This window comes from Phocoena sinus, chromosome 4 (assembly GCF_008692025.1).
Source record: "Phocoena sinus isolate mPhoSin1 chromosome 4, mPhoSin1.pri, whole genome shotgun sequence".
NCBI classification, from domain to species: Eukaryota; Metazoa; Chordata; class Mammalia; order Artiodactyla; family Phocoenidae; genus Phocoena; species Phocoena sinus.
This window is the reverse complement of record NC_045766.1, coordinates 14,671,084-14,685,650: the sequence shown is the minus strand read 5'-3', so window position 1 is coordinate 14,685,650 and position 14,567 is coordinate 14,671,084. Positions and strand designations below refer to the sequence as shown.

General features: G+C 48.4%; 1 protein-coding gene and 1 non-coding gene across 2 annotated transcripts in view; both read right to left on the bottom strand.

The window, feature by feature from the left end:
* BFSP2 (beaded filament structural protein 2) overlaps positions 1-14,567 on the bottom strand; it is a 65,825-nt gene that overhangs the window by 29,228 nt on the left and 22,030 nt on the right. The window lies entirely within an intron of this gene.
* TRNAE-CUC lies at positions 9,031-9,103 on the bottom strand. Its single transcript has one exon. It is a non-coding gene; the product is annotated as a tRNA-Glu (tRNA).

The following is a 14,567-nucleotide window of genomic DNA, read 5'->3' as shown; positions in this document are numbered from 1 at the left end:
CTCTTCACGTGGGTACAGCTCTGTTTTGTTTCTGCTTTGAAAACATGCAGCGGGTGGACAGAAAAAGTAGAAAACAAAACCCAGCCCTGGGGCGTGGGGGAATATACGTGTACCATATTCAGAGGCACACAATTCTGGAAAAGCAGAAAGATGCCTGGGGATGCAGTCACCTATGTCCCACCGTCCAGAACAAACACACTAGCGCTTGCATGTGCTGCCTTTTGACTTGGGATTTGCTCCGCCCAGCAGCAACTGTCCCCTGTGTGTGAATCGGTGACATCTGCCCAGCGGACTACAGACTTTTCATAAGTAAGAGGCTGCTGGGAGCAACGGTGCAGGAGTCAGTAGGAGATACAGGCTGATGGGAGGCGAGGCCAGGGCTCTGTACTTGCTTCTCCTTACTTGGGGTTGAGGACAGGATGCTGCCTGGGACACTTTGGACGCTGCCCAGGAGATGGGGAGGTTCTGTCCAATGTCTGTCCAAGGAGGCTGGGCAGCTCTGGGCTCAGGGAAGCTGGAGGTTCCTGCTTTCGCTGTTGTTTAGTAACAACCAAGGGTTTATTCGACCCTCAAGCGGAGGCTAATTATAGGCCCTGACTTGCCAAAGCACAGTTTGCTGGCCGTGCTTCCCCATCTCCACAGACTGGATCCTAAAATAGACCTCCAGGCCATTGCTGAGCGTAGAGAGCCTTCCTCTGTCCTCCCGCAGCCCCTCAGCCCAACAGAGGCCACGTTCTCTGGGTGTCAGGGGTGGCTCAGCACCCCCAGCCGGGAAAGGGCCAGGCAGCAGGTCCAGGGCTGGGACACTGGCTGAGGTTTAGCACAGGCAGAGGACTGGGATGGTGGCCAAGGACAAAAGTAAGTGTGGTGCCTGCACTGGACAGGGACCATCTTTGTCTCAATACCTGGGAAAACCATGAAACCTTACCCGGGACTGAGGACAGGAAAGGAAGAGGGAGAGAAGTTGGATTTACTGCCTACAGGTGTGGCCCACCCACATGCTGGAGCTGGCTTGTACTGGCTTGTACCTGCTTGCCAGGACAGACTGTTAAATAAATATTTCAGGAGTTTTCGTGAGCCGGTTGTTAAACACAGCCACCAAGAAAATTTTAATTATGTGAACTTACAATTACATAAATTATACTAAAAACAAAGGTAACAAATACTCAAAATACAAAGGTAATGACTACTCATCACTTCCTAATTGTTTTACTATGTTTGACGGTCATCTCTGCTTTTGAGGTTATTTGCTTCTATTGTATCTGTAATGATTGTGGACAGGGAACATTGCTTGCCATTCCAGTAAACAAAGAATGTTGCCCACCATTCCAGAAGGACCAGGCCATGGTGCACCCAGAGAACTCGGGGTGGAGAAAAACAGAAAGTCTTCTGTGCTTTGGATACTGGCCCCAGAGAGTTAAGATGCATATTGAAGAAATAATTTCAATGAGCCCAGACTCTGCACCTTCCTTTATATAGGAAAGCACTAAAATCATTAACTTGAGATGTCAGTTTCTTGTGATTAGCAGTAATCTTTTGATGTTCAACCATATGTTGTTTTCCAGCAAAAGACTCCAATATATCCTGCCTCTTACCTTACCCTTTCTGAGCAGTTCCTCAGAGCTATTTGGGAGGCTGTCTCTGGGGCTATAGTCCTCAGTAAGGTTCCCTAATAAAACTTAACTCTCAACTTTTAAGTTGTGTGTTTTTCTTCAGTCAACAGGTGGGAACACTGTGTAACACTGTCCTACAATGCATCTCTTCCCAACTCTGCATTCATGCTGGTAGCTTGATGTCAGCTGTGGTGAGAGTAGCTACACTAGGGAAATTGGCGAACACCATAAAGTAGAGCGTTTCATCCACGGAGAGCCAATTGTTATACAGATCCCAGCTCACTGACTGTCCCCCACCTTCCACCCAATACTCAATATTCATGAATTCACTAAATGCTCACGGCCCTCCTCTAACGCTGATATCATTTTATGGATGAGGATGCCTAGGCTCAGAGAGCATATGATAATTGCCCAAATCGCATAGCTGGAATGTGGCAGAGCCAGAAGGCCAAACCAGGTTAATGTGACTTGAAAGTGTGCAAATCTTTGTCATCTGTTTTGGAAACTGAAAGGCACATCAGAATCAAGAGAGACTCTGTTGTGGAGGACTGTTTTCTGTCTTTGCTGTAACATAGAACAGTCGGGACTCCTGGTTCCTATTTGGGCTGCATCACAAAGACAAAGAGGCATCTTCCCTACTGGGTGTGAGGACGCTAACCAATCAAACCAAACCGTCTCCCACTCCAAGTCCCTGAGCTTTCATTTCCGAGCCTTGTAAGCTGAGGAGAGCTGAGGCAGACCTGCAGTCCGCCTCTGAAGGCCCAGGGGGCTTCTGCAGCTGCGAACTTTGCTGTCGGGCCCAAGAGAGGAGAGGGCACTTGTGTTTAAAACTTCGAGAGATGTACATTAGCTATCTGGTCCTCTTGGATTTATGGCTGAGGTGGATGCAAATTAACCTCACTTCTCTGATCACCTTTTCTTTCCAGGGGAGAAGGTGATAAAAATACCAAATGTACAGTGCCTCAAGGGCATACTTAAGGGAGGGCAGGCTAGCAGCTTGCACATGGTGTGCTGGGGACACCAGCAGATGACATCTCCTTTCTGTCCTTCTGCCCAAACAGAGCTGGGACTCCTACCATCAAGGCTACGTAACTTAACACCAGGTCTTCTGTTGAAAAGAGGCACTGTCATAGCAGCAGCAGTGCGAATCGCTATGTGAGATTAGCTGGTTTTAAGGGATTAAGACCCATTAATTTTGCTGGAGCCAGAAACAAAATTCACCTCCAAAGCCTAAAGTGCTGTGGATGAGAGTAGCTGGGGTTGAGCGGCAGGGGAATGGCAGTCAGAGGTCACGGGGGGCAGAGGTGTATTCTGTGAGGGACGGTGCAGGGTGGGGTGCTGCCCGCTGGCTGTGGAGGCGCAAGCTGCTCCGGGCTTGGCCGGCAGCCACCTCATCTGACTTCCCTGGAGCTGTCTTCCTTTGCGCCTCCACGTGGACGCTTCCTTAGCAGAATTTACACCAGTGGTTCTCAAAGTGTGGTCCCTGGACCAGCAGTATCAGCCACCTGAAACTTGTGAGAAATGCACATTCTCAGACCCAGCCTCAGATGTCTGACTCAGAATCTCTGGAGTGGGTCCTAATGATGTGTGTTTTAACATGCTTTCTAGGGGCTTACGATGCACACTTGACTTTGACAGCCTTTGCTTTGCACAGACCTGCCTCCGGTCCTGCTCAGGCCGCCTCCGGACTGCTCCTGGACCTCCTTGCTGTCCTGACCCACGCCGTTGCCTCTGCCTGGAACACCTGGTCTTACCACCTGACACTCCCTGGCCCTGGCCACCTGAGAAACCCTTCCCCACTTTAACGCTCCTCTCGAACGTGGCTTCCTCTACGAAGCTTCTTTATTCGCTCATCCATTACTGCCTTCATGTCTTCAGCACGTGATTATTATTTCCTCTGTGCCAGGCTCTGCGCTGGTTTTGGGGAATCAGCAGCTATGGTAGGAGATGTGGTTAGAAAGGCAGGCAAAGACCAGATCCTGGGGGGAAGGCCTTGGGAGGAGTGGGAAGGAAGTGGCATTTGCTGGGATGCCAATGGAAGGTTTTGAGCAGGCACAGCGGTAACCTGTGTGGTAAGTGGATCCCCCTGACTCCTGTGGGACACAGGGGGCCATGCCGAGGGCCCAGCTAGGGGGTTTCTGCACTCATCCAGGGGAGGTGATGGTGGCTTTGACTAGGGCGGTTGAGGAACGGTGGGGATGGAGCAGTCATGGGGAGAGTGAGGGAGAGGAATTGAGGATGGCCCCTAGGCTTTTAGCCAAAGCTACTGGCTGCACATGGGCCCTAGCTGTCTCCCTACCTCCCTCCTTGAGTCATCCTGCATCTGGGTCACATTCCTCCCACAGCGGAGCATGTCCCCGTCTCTCCACGCAGTGTAAACAGTATGCAGGCAATGACCACATTAGCTTATTCTTGACCCCAGCTCCTCCCTCACCAATTTGGGCCAGTTACCGGATAAGTGACTCTAAGATTCAGTTTCCTCATCTGTAGAATGTGGATAATGCCACTCCCTGCCCCCTGGGATAGTTGTGAGAAACAAATGAGCCGATGCAATGCACTGGCTGGATGCCTGGAGCAGAGTAAGCACGAATGATAGCCATCTTTATTGTTGTTATTCGTCTTAGGACAGAGCAGTTGTTCAGTGATTGTTGAGGGAGTCTGCTGGGTATGTGTGGTCTGGCACTGTCCCCAATCTGCTTTTTCTGGATGCACAGTTGGCTGAATGAAGACTTCTATCTAGTGGCTTCATGTTATTTTTCTTTCAGTTTTTCCATCCATAGTCATTTGCAAAGCCCTGGTCCCTGGTACTACGATGATGAGGATTTTACCCTTTCCTACTGCCATTCTCACTGCGGATGCAGTTATAAAAATAAATGGAGCTGGTGGTGGCAGGTGAGGGATTTTACTTTCATTCTGTTTCAAAAAGGCAAGGATGAGCAGCATTTTCAAAAGGGTTATCATTTGTGCCCAAGGGTATAATTAGAGCTTTATTTGGATTTAAGATATTGGCATCCCAGCAACCAGAGCTGCAGGTGAGGGAGGAGGTGGGTGGAGGTGGGTAAGACTGGGCCCTGGGAAATGAGACTCAGCTGGTGTACTGGCAGATGCAAGAGAACACTTTTCACATTTATTTGACTTTCAAGTTTAGGATGAATGCTCAGCATGACTTGCTTCCAGCAATAAATGAACAAGAAATCATCATCTGTCCCTATACCCTACTCTTACTGCATCTTCACCAGGATGGCGAAGGCCAGCTTGTCACCAGCCAGCCGGATGCCTCTCTGTGCTCAGCCTGACATGCCGCTACGTGCGTCATGAGACACACTTTCCTCTCTTGGCTTCCATGAACCACTATCCCCTGCTCTTCCTACTTTGTTGGCCATCTTTTGGCTTCCTCCTGCATGAAGTCTGTCTCCCTTGTCTGACCTCTAAATGCTAGAGTTCTCAGGACTGGGTCCTGGGGCTTTTTCTCTTTAATCACTGAGTTACCTGATCCATTCACATGGCTTGAAATGTATGTGCGGATGACTTCTGCATTTATATCTCTAGCTCAGAACCTTCCTTTCTACTCTAGGCTTGAGTACCATTCTCTCCTTGACATCTTCTCTACTTGGCTCAGATGTCTCAAACTTAACGTGGCCAAAATGGAATTTTTGCCCTCTAAAAGCAAATTGCGCCCCACTCCAGCTCCATGCCAGTAAACAGTACTAACAGAAACCAGGGAGTCTTGACATCGTGCTTTCTCTCATCTCCCACATCTAATCCAACACCAAGGTTAGTCAATCCCCCCCTGCCCCAATGTATCTCAAATCCATCTACTTCTCACATCTCCACTGATGTCACCCTGCTGCACACCCCCATCACGCCCTCCGACCCCATGGCAACATCCTCTTAATCCTCTCTCCTCTCCTGCTTGAGTCCATTCTTCATCCTGCTTCCAGAGTGATTTTCTTCAACTCTTCACATCAGATGATGTCACTCTGATTAAATTAACTTAAAACTCTTCTGAGGTGTTTCTTGTGTCTAAGATAAAATCCAAGCTTCTGACGGCAGCCCTCAAGGCCCTGCATGTGTGTCAATCTTCCCACTGCTCACAGGCTCCACCCTGCTGGTGCCGGGTCTTTGTGGACCACGCGGGCCTCTCTCCTGCCTTGAGGCTTAAGCACGTGTGGACTCCTCTGCCTGGACTGCTCTCCCCTCTCCTGTGTTTGGGTGGCTCCCTCATCCTGATCACCCTGCCTAAGGTAGGACCTCCTTCCTCTCTGTCCCTCTCTGCCTTGTTCACTTTCTTTAAAACACTTAGCACAGCTTGTAATTATTACCAATTTTTGTTTATTGGTTTATTAGTTGTTATCTCTGTATTTGCTGCCAGAATATAAACTCCTTGAGGCCAGGCACTGCCTTTCTGTCCTGCTGTTGTTCATCCCCAGCACAGTGTCTGGTACAGGACATACAGTTGGATTGATGAGCCCAGAAATAGTGCTGCTTCTTCATGGACAACCAGGAAGGGGAGACCCTCCAGGGACACCCAGGTTCCTACCTAGTTCCAACCTGAGAATCACCTTTGGTACCTCCCTCCCCTTCACTCCCAAATCAGAACATATCAATTCCCCACACTGATGAGCTTCACTCCATTCCCGTCCCTTATGCAGCCTTGCTTCGAGCCCCAATCATCTCTTTTCTGGTTCAACCTGATAGTTACCTGAAGATGGAAAATATGAAGCCCACGCAGTGAGTTAAGGTTGCACCTGCAAGTGGAGTTAGGGGACGTGTCATCAGGTAGTGGAGAGTGTGCCATGTCCCAGACAGCTCCCCCCAAGCACAGTCACAGCCACTGTGGGTCCCGGGAGAATCAGGCACACTGAGGGCTAAGGTCGGGTCTTCCGGGCAAGTTCAGGATGGTGGGCACTTCTGCGTTGTACTGCATGTAACCCTTGACCTCATCATCACCCTGCGCTCTGGCTGAGGGAAGAAGGTCTTAGTAGGAGAGGTCGGAGGAGTGTGGAGTGAGAGGCCAGAGCTGGTGGGTGCTGGTGTTCACAGTGCTGGGCGATCAGGAGGACCTGGCCCCTAGAGGCTGCCCTCTGTCTCGAGGAGGACAAAGTCCCCTAGGCTTCACCTTCTGCGGAGGCCTCCCTCATCCTGTTCCCACAAGTTCTGGCTCTGGGCTCACCCAGCATCCTGCCTGCAGCTACCTTGGCTGGATATAGGAGGGCTTGCTTTGGGCACTAAAGAGTTTAACTGCCGCGGTACACCAGTATGTAAGCCTGGGTGTATGTGTCATGACCCGGCCCTTCAGGGCCTAATTTTCTACACATACCCTAATAAAATCTGAGTGTTAAGCACCAGGCACATCAAGATACAGTGACCCTGGGAGGCTCTGTTTGGGCAGCCAGCTGGTCTCCCTCTGTGATATCTCTGTCTCTCTGTCTCTCTTTGCTTCCTAGATTTGGAGCAACTGCTTTCCAACTTCTCATTCCCCTTTCTACTGGAATGAACTTACTAAGATGCAATTTGAATTTATTCAGGGGTGTGCTCTTGAATAAACCCTCACAACTTGGCCCTGCTCTTCACTGGCTTTATCTCTTTTTCTCTCCCCTGCTATAGGCTGAACTGTTTTTCTGAACAGACATGGGCCTCTCCAGCTTCCAGACCTTGACTCATGTTGCTACCTCTGTGTGTCATGACCTAACTAGGCCATCCAGCCTCTATGCTTTCCTTATCTGCCAGGTGAACTCCTACCCATCCTTCAAAACCCAGCTCAGGAATTAACACAACATTGTAAATCAATTATACTTCCATAAAATAAATTTAAAAAAACCAACTCAGGCTGCCCTGCTCATCCTCTGTACTTCCCATATTCCGTGTGGGTATACCTCGATCACTGTAGTTGCCATGTTAGACTTTATTCTGATATTTTTCTGTCTTTCCCCACCACTAATATGTGTGTCCCTGAGACAGGTACAGTCTCTCACCTCTGCCCTCAGAATCGGTGCATCTGTATAATTTCCATTATACAGATGGGGAAACTGAGGCCCAGAGAGTTCAGGAACTTGCCCCAGAACTAAGTGGCCCAGCTGATTTTAATCTGTATCAGTCTGACACAGCTCATTGCTCTTTTTTTCTTTCTTCAAAAAAACTTTTTATTGTGGGAAATTTCAACTCCATCAAACTACATATAAAGGTAGAGAGAGAGACTCACCTCCTTACTTCAACAATGACAATCTCACAGCTAATTAAAAAAAAAATCTCTATTCCCACTGACCTCTACTCCTATCTCTGAGGTTATTACATACATATCACTTCATCTGTCATTATTTCAGATGCTCTCTTTTGTACTTCTTGTATTTCAATTTAAAAATTATCAAAGCAATACATACATTGGTTTAAAAAATTAAACAATACTAAAAAAAGATGCTTATAAAGGCTTGTAAAGAAAAGCGCTCCCTTTCCCACATTTTCCTCTCCCCATGTCCTAGTCCCCAGCTGTTCACTTGTCCAGAGCTTGCCCCATATTTCTACAAACTTCTTGATTGTTTGAGTTGTCAGCCACAGGCATTATTTATTGACTTCCTGGCGGACAAATGAAGATTTAGCTCACTCACACTCCACCTCCCTTTTCCTTTATTTATTGGCTATCTTGGTAACTTTAAACAATAAAGCTGTATGTCTTGCTGTATAAATTATGGAGAGTTTCTTCTCACACTTAGTCTTTCTCTTATAATTGCAGATGTTTTATTTTCTAAGGTCAAAAGAGAAGACTGAAAACCAGTTTAATTACTTAGCAACTCTACTGATGCCAGTGTGAAATATAGGTCCTTTCTGCTAAGAATTGCGATGGAGGTGCCCCTGTCAGAAGCTGTGGGCAGAGAGCCAAATTGTTTTTTTTCCAGCTGAGCATCCTCAGGCCTGCAGAACAATGTCTGCTGTTTGATTTTATGTTCATTTTATGTTTATGTTCAGGGCATGCCTGCAATACCCACACGCAACCATCTTGCCTTACCACCATGTTTGAGCTGTGATTCTCATACTAAGTAGCTCAGTGTTTTCTCTTGTAAAAGAGGCAGCTTTATCTTGATAGTACCAGGCACACAATGATCCCTTGATAGACGTTTGTTGAATGAATAAGTGATATGTGTTTAAAGAGCCAAACGTGAAATAAGGATGAGAAACCAGTTCACAAGTATCAGACTGGCAAACCTTTGGGAGGTGAGGATGTGAAGAAAGTGGGGATCTCACACACTGTTTCCAGGAGGGTAAACTGGTGCAGCCGCTTTGGAGAGCTATTTGACAATGCCGTATAAAAGCTGATGATGGGCACAGCCCATTCTGCTCCTAGGTACTGACCTGGAGCCGGGGAAGAAACTCTTTTTTTTTTTTTTATTTTGGTCACATCACGAAGCTTGTGAGATCTTAGTTCCCCAACCAGGGATTGAACCCGGGCCCTCCGCAGTGAGAGTGGAGAGTCCTAACCACTGGACCACCAAGGAATTCCTAGAAACTCTTTCTATAGTGGGCCAGGGAGGAAATACTTTAGGTTTTGTGGTCTTTGTTGCAACTACACATCTCTGCTTGGGAGTATGAAAGCAGCCTTAGACAATTAGTACATGAACGGGTGTGACTGTGTTCCAGTCAAACTTTATTTACAAAAGCAGGCGCCTGGTTAGATTTCTGCCTATAGTTTGCCCACCTCGGACCTAGGGGGACTCTCCCATGTGTGCACGAGAAGGTTCATGCCCCTCCTGTTTAGTGAAACCGAAAGCAACCTCTATCCATCAGCAGAAAAATTCATAACCTATGGTATAAATACAATGAATGCTCTATGTATAAACATGGATAAATCTCAAAATCAAAATGAGGAGTGAAGAAAGCAAGTTGCTGAAGGAAGTAGTGTGTGATGGTTAATTTTATGTGTCAATTTGGCTGGGCCATGGTGCCCAGAGATTTGGTCAAACACTACTCTGGATGAGATGAACATTTGAATTGGTGGCTCTGAGTAAAGTGGCTTGTCTTCCACAACGTTGACGGGGACTCATCCAGTCAACTGAAGGCCTGAATAGAACAAACTATTCTAAACTATTCTGAACTGAGGTCCCCAGAGCCGGCAGATGGCCTTTGGACTTGACCTGGAACAACAGCTCTTCCCTGGATCTCCAACCTGCGGGCACCTTGATTTTGGACTTCTAGCCTCATTATAGTGTGAGCCAATTCCTTAAAATAAATCTCTCTCTCTCTCGAAACATCCTATTGGTTCTGTTTTTCTGGAGAACCCTGACTAATACACAGTGTAATACAATTGAATATAAAGTTTAAAATCATGCAAAACAATCCTATACAGGATTTATATACATATATAGTAAAATTGAAACAACACTTTTGGGAATGATAAGTGCCAAATGTAAAGCAGTGGTGGCCTCTGCGGAGGGGAATGGAATCAGGACGGAGCAGCACAAAGGGTGTTTCAGTTGTATCTGGAATCTTTGATTTTGTGTTTTTAAAAGAGGTCTGTAGCAAATAACATTAAGGTGGACACTTTTGGATGTTGGGCACCCCTTTATATGTGTTTGACATATTTCATGATTAAGAAGAATGAGATAACGTCACAAAACAACGAGGGAACGAAAATCAGTGCAGTGACTGGCATGCCCTAGGCCCCTATCATGTAGAGCAAGAGTGGCTGGAACAGTTGGATGGAGAAGGCAGGTCAGCGGTGGTGGGAGACCACTAGGTGGAGCAAAGGGGGACCTCTAGAGCTCCAGAAGAGGCTTCTGGGCAGCGCGCATGAAGATGGAGCGGGTTTCTCCCTGCGTGGGAGAGGGGCGGAGCAGCGCAGCGTGTGCTGGGGCTGGGAGGTGGCTGCAGAGGCGTGGGCCGGCCCCGTGGACATGGCCACGGTCACGTGGGCTCAGAGAGGTACTTTGTGTTTACCGGGAGGAGGCCCTGCAGAAATAGTTATCCTCGACTACCCTCTGACAAGATTTGTTTCCTGGGCGCTTGCCAACATCGGAGGAATTTGTGTTGCCCAGAAATATGTGGGGTACTTGTTGAGGCTTAAACCGGATTGCGAACTCCTTTTCCCTCTTTCAGGTGCGGCTGCTAGAGCAGACACTCTCAGCGCTCGGCCACATCCCCTCGGATTGTTTTTTCCACTCATTTTGCGCCTGTGGGTTCCCTGTGCTTTCACTTCTCGGGGTCCGCAGTCGGGGCTTTTTTTGGAGCAGTGCCCTCCGGCCAGCAGAGCCCACTTTTCAGTTCCCTGGGCGAGTCCTCTGGGAATGACTGACAGGCATGGGGTGTGAAAGCCCCTTGCTTGGGGTTGGGACAACTCTGAGGTGGAACTTCCCCTCCTGAGTTGCCCTGAAGCTGGCCCTTGGCCTGAGATGGTTTGCTTGCTCCCTCCTCCCTCACAGGCTTCCCGGGGACACCTCCATAACATGCCACCTGGTAAAGTCCTAGACTTGGGGTCTGCCTCTTGGGAATCCATCTAAGACAAGTGTACTTCTCATCCCAGAAACTCTCCAGGGTCAGGATGCTGCGAGCTGTTGTCCATCTAGAGGGTTGCTGGGCACACAGGCTCTGGAATCAAACTACCCAAGCTGAAAGTCTTGTCTCTGTCACCTCCTAGCTGTGTGACCTTGCAAAAGTTATTTAACTGTTCTGTGCCTCAGTTTCCTCATCTTTATTTTATTTTCTTAATTTTATTTTTTTATCAAAGTATAGTTGATTTACAATGTGTTAGTTTCAGGTGTACAGCTCAGTTGTTCAGCTATGTGTGTATATATATATATATTCTTTTTCAGATTTTTTTCCCTTATAGGTTATTACAAAATATTGAGTAGAGTTCCCTGTGCTATACAGTAGGTCCTTGTTGGTTATCTATTTTACATATATTTGTGTGTATATGTTAATCCCAAACTCTTAATTTATCCCTCCCTCTCCCCTTCCCTTTTGGTAATCATAAATTTGTTTTCTATGTCTGTGAGTTTTCTCTTCTTTAAAAAGGGGGTCATAAAAGTATGGGCCTCATAAAGCTGATGTGAGGTCAAATGAGTTAGGATATGCAAGAACCTCAGAACAAATCCTGGCATATAGTAAGTGCTCAATAAACGTTACCTTTGTTACCCTTCACTGGAGCTTAAGGGACACTTAAGGGCAATCAGGAATTAATACGCTTTACCCCTGAGCCTGTGTCTGCTAATTTAATTTAATTAACCCAGGCTAATTTAATGAAGGGGACAAATAACCTCAATTTATTTGTTATGTGGACACATAACCTCAACTTATTACGATGGTGTAGAATGGACCGGTCAGTAGATTGGCAGGGTGGGTGTGGGGCTAACAGTCTATTGAAAGAACTCTAGAAGAATCCTCATTTTTCCTTTGCCTGAGACTCCACCCCACTTCCCATACCCGAAGCTGGTTGAAGTACAGGAAGGTGGGTTTGGACACCGTGTCCAGGAATGGGATTGGATAGGGAGACAATTAGGGAAGGGAGAGAAATGCTCACTCATTCTTGCATGAGCATCAGCAAGAAAGAGGGGACAGAACTCAAAGTATTAGACTTGGAACAGGAAACCGAGTTCCAGTCCTGGCTCTGGTTATCACTAGACACGGATTTCTCATCTCTGAGCCTCAGTTTCCGTCTCTGTAAAAGGGGATAATAACACCAGTTCTGCTACTCCACAGAGAGGCTGTGAGGATCTAGGGGGACACAGCAGAGAACATGCAGGGTACTCTGCGCGGCTGTGCTCTGCAGTCCTACAGACGGTGCCAAAGCAAGGTGTTAGGAGAACACGGCCAGTGCATGTTCTTGGAAATTATCCTTGGAAATCCCTTAGGAGGGTGCCATCTGGGGGACCCACAGTCAATACATCCAGCACAGATGGGGTTTTTCGTCATATGAAACAGTTGACTTAAAAGAGGAGTCATGCTATCTGGAAAGCTCCTCTCTTGAAACACCTATCATACTCAGCAAGGCATATCCCTCACACCAGGAGGGACCCGTGGGAAATGAGCCTGTCTGAAGAGGAAGCAAATTCACGCCTTCCACCTCTTGGGCACAGGGCACATCCTCACTGAGGGAGCAGAACTCCAGCACCAGTTAAATGGTGTCTCTCTCCCCCACGCTTGCTTAAGGTATAGGCCTGTAGGAGACGCAGGGCATTAGAGCAGGAAGTAGAGCGCTGAGTTGCCGGGCTGCCTTCCACGCTGAGGGTGAGGCCCTGTAGACTTCTCTGCCGTCAGCTTTCAGGAAGCCTCAACTCAGAAATACCATGACGCAGTTTTAGAATTGCAAAGGGCTTTCGGAGATCATGCAAGGTGAAGAACCAAGGCACAGAGAGGCGTGATGGCCGACCCCAGGCCTCACAGCAGGCCCTTCTCTCTCTCTCTCTCTCTCTTTTTTTTTTTTTTTTTTTTTTGCGGTATGCGGGCCTCTCACTGTTGTGGCCTCTCCGGTTGCGGAGCACAGGCTCCGGACGCGCAGGCTCAGCGGCCGTGGCTCACGGGCCCAGATGCTCCGCGGCATGTGGAATCTTCCCGGACCGGGGCAGGAACCCGCGTCCCCTGCATCGGCAGGCGGACTCTCAACCACTGCGCCACCAGGGAAGCCCAGGCCCTTCTCTCTTTAGCGACCACAGCGAGGACTCATGGGAGAACCGTGGGCCTTGACCAGAGATGCAGGACTTCAAACCCTGTCTTGGTTAGTTGGGGATGTGTGTGCTCTAAAAGAAGTCCCTGTTTGTAGAACGGGGATGAGGAAACTTTCTCCCCAGAGTAGCAAGACGATTAAAAGATGTGCATGTGTAGCAGAATGTTAAATTGATTGAGCCCAGACGGGGAAGCCACTCACCCCTCTTTCAGTGCCCAAGGGTGCACCCGCCCCGGTAGCAAAGGCGGAACCCGCGACAGGCATGGCGGCCTGGGATCCACAGAGAGGGGTCCTGGCGAGAGGGCACCTGTGGGGTGGGGGAGGCCGTGGGGCCCCAGCCGAGGAGTGGCTGGTCCGGCGGGGGAGCGGGAGTCTCAGCAGAGCTCGTGAAAGTGTCCCCAGGAGAAGGAATCTGGTTTGAACTACAGCCAGACCCAGACGGTGGGAAGCCATCTTACAGCAGCGTGTCTGGAAAGGACTTTGCTGCCCTCCTTTCCACGCCTTCCTTCCTGCTTACGCTCTGGCTGCGTTAGAAACAGCAGGGGGAGTGGGGGTGGGAGAACGCTGGTCCCCACCTTGGAGGGGAGAACGAGGGTCCACAGGTTGAATAATAGTTGACTAGCTGTGCTGTTTACTGGATTGAGACAGTGTTCTGTGACTTAGAACGAGCACAGAATTTTTAATTACTTATAAGTGATCAGAAAAATCCTGAGACCATCCATGTTCTCAACCACGGGCAGGAGACAGTATTTATCTCACACTGAACACGTTGAAAGGGACCTTGGAAGAAATTCCTTTCAAACCAAAGCTGATTTTGTAAGTGGACCTCGTGAGTCCCTCCTGTTCAACACACGGTTGACATCCATCGCACGCCCAGCGCTGTGCTTGGCATACGGCAGGCTCTCAACAATGTGTGGATTCATTTATTTACTCCTTGTCCCTCTTGATCTCCAGGTCCTGGAGGCCAAGAATTTTGACTCTTTAATATCTGAATTCCATAGTGCCTGGTGCAGAGTCAACCCATCAATGCCTGAGGAATGAACAGAATAAAAAGGAATTCTGTGCCAGCTCCACAGCAGCCACCATGACAAAGGTTACACTGTCGAGCCTGCTGGTGAGGAAGGAGGCGGGGCCAGCTTGCACCAACATCACTAAGATCCTGTAGTTACATGTGACACTAATTACACCCACAGGCTGAGGAGCTGCAGCCTAATCTCTGACACTGACAGAGGCTTTTCCCACTCGTGTTATTCTCCTTAAATTTCAAAAGAGTGGGGGCCATGATGGCAGGCGTAATTATCTCT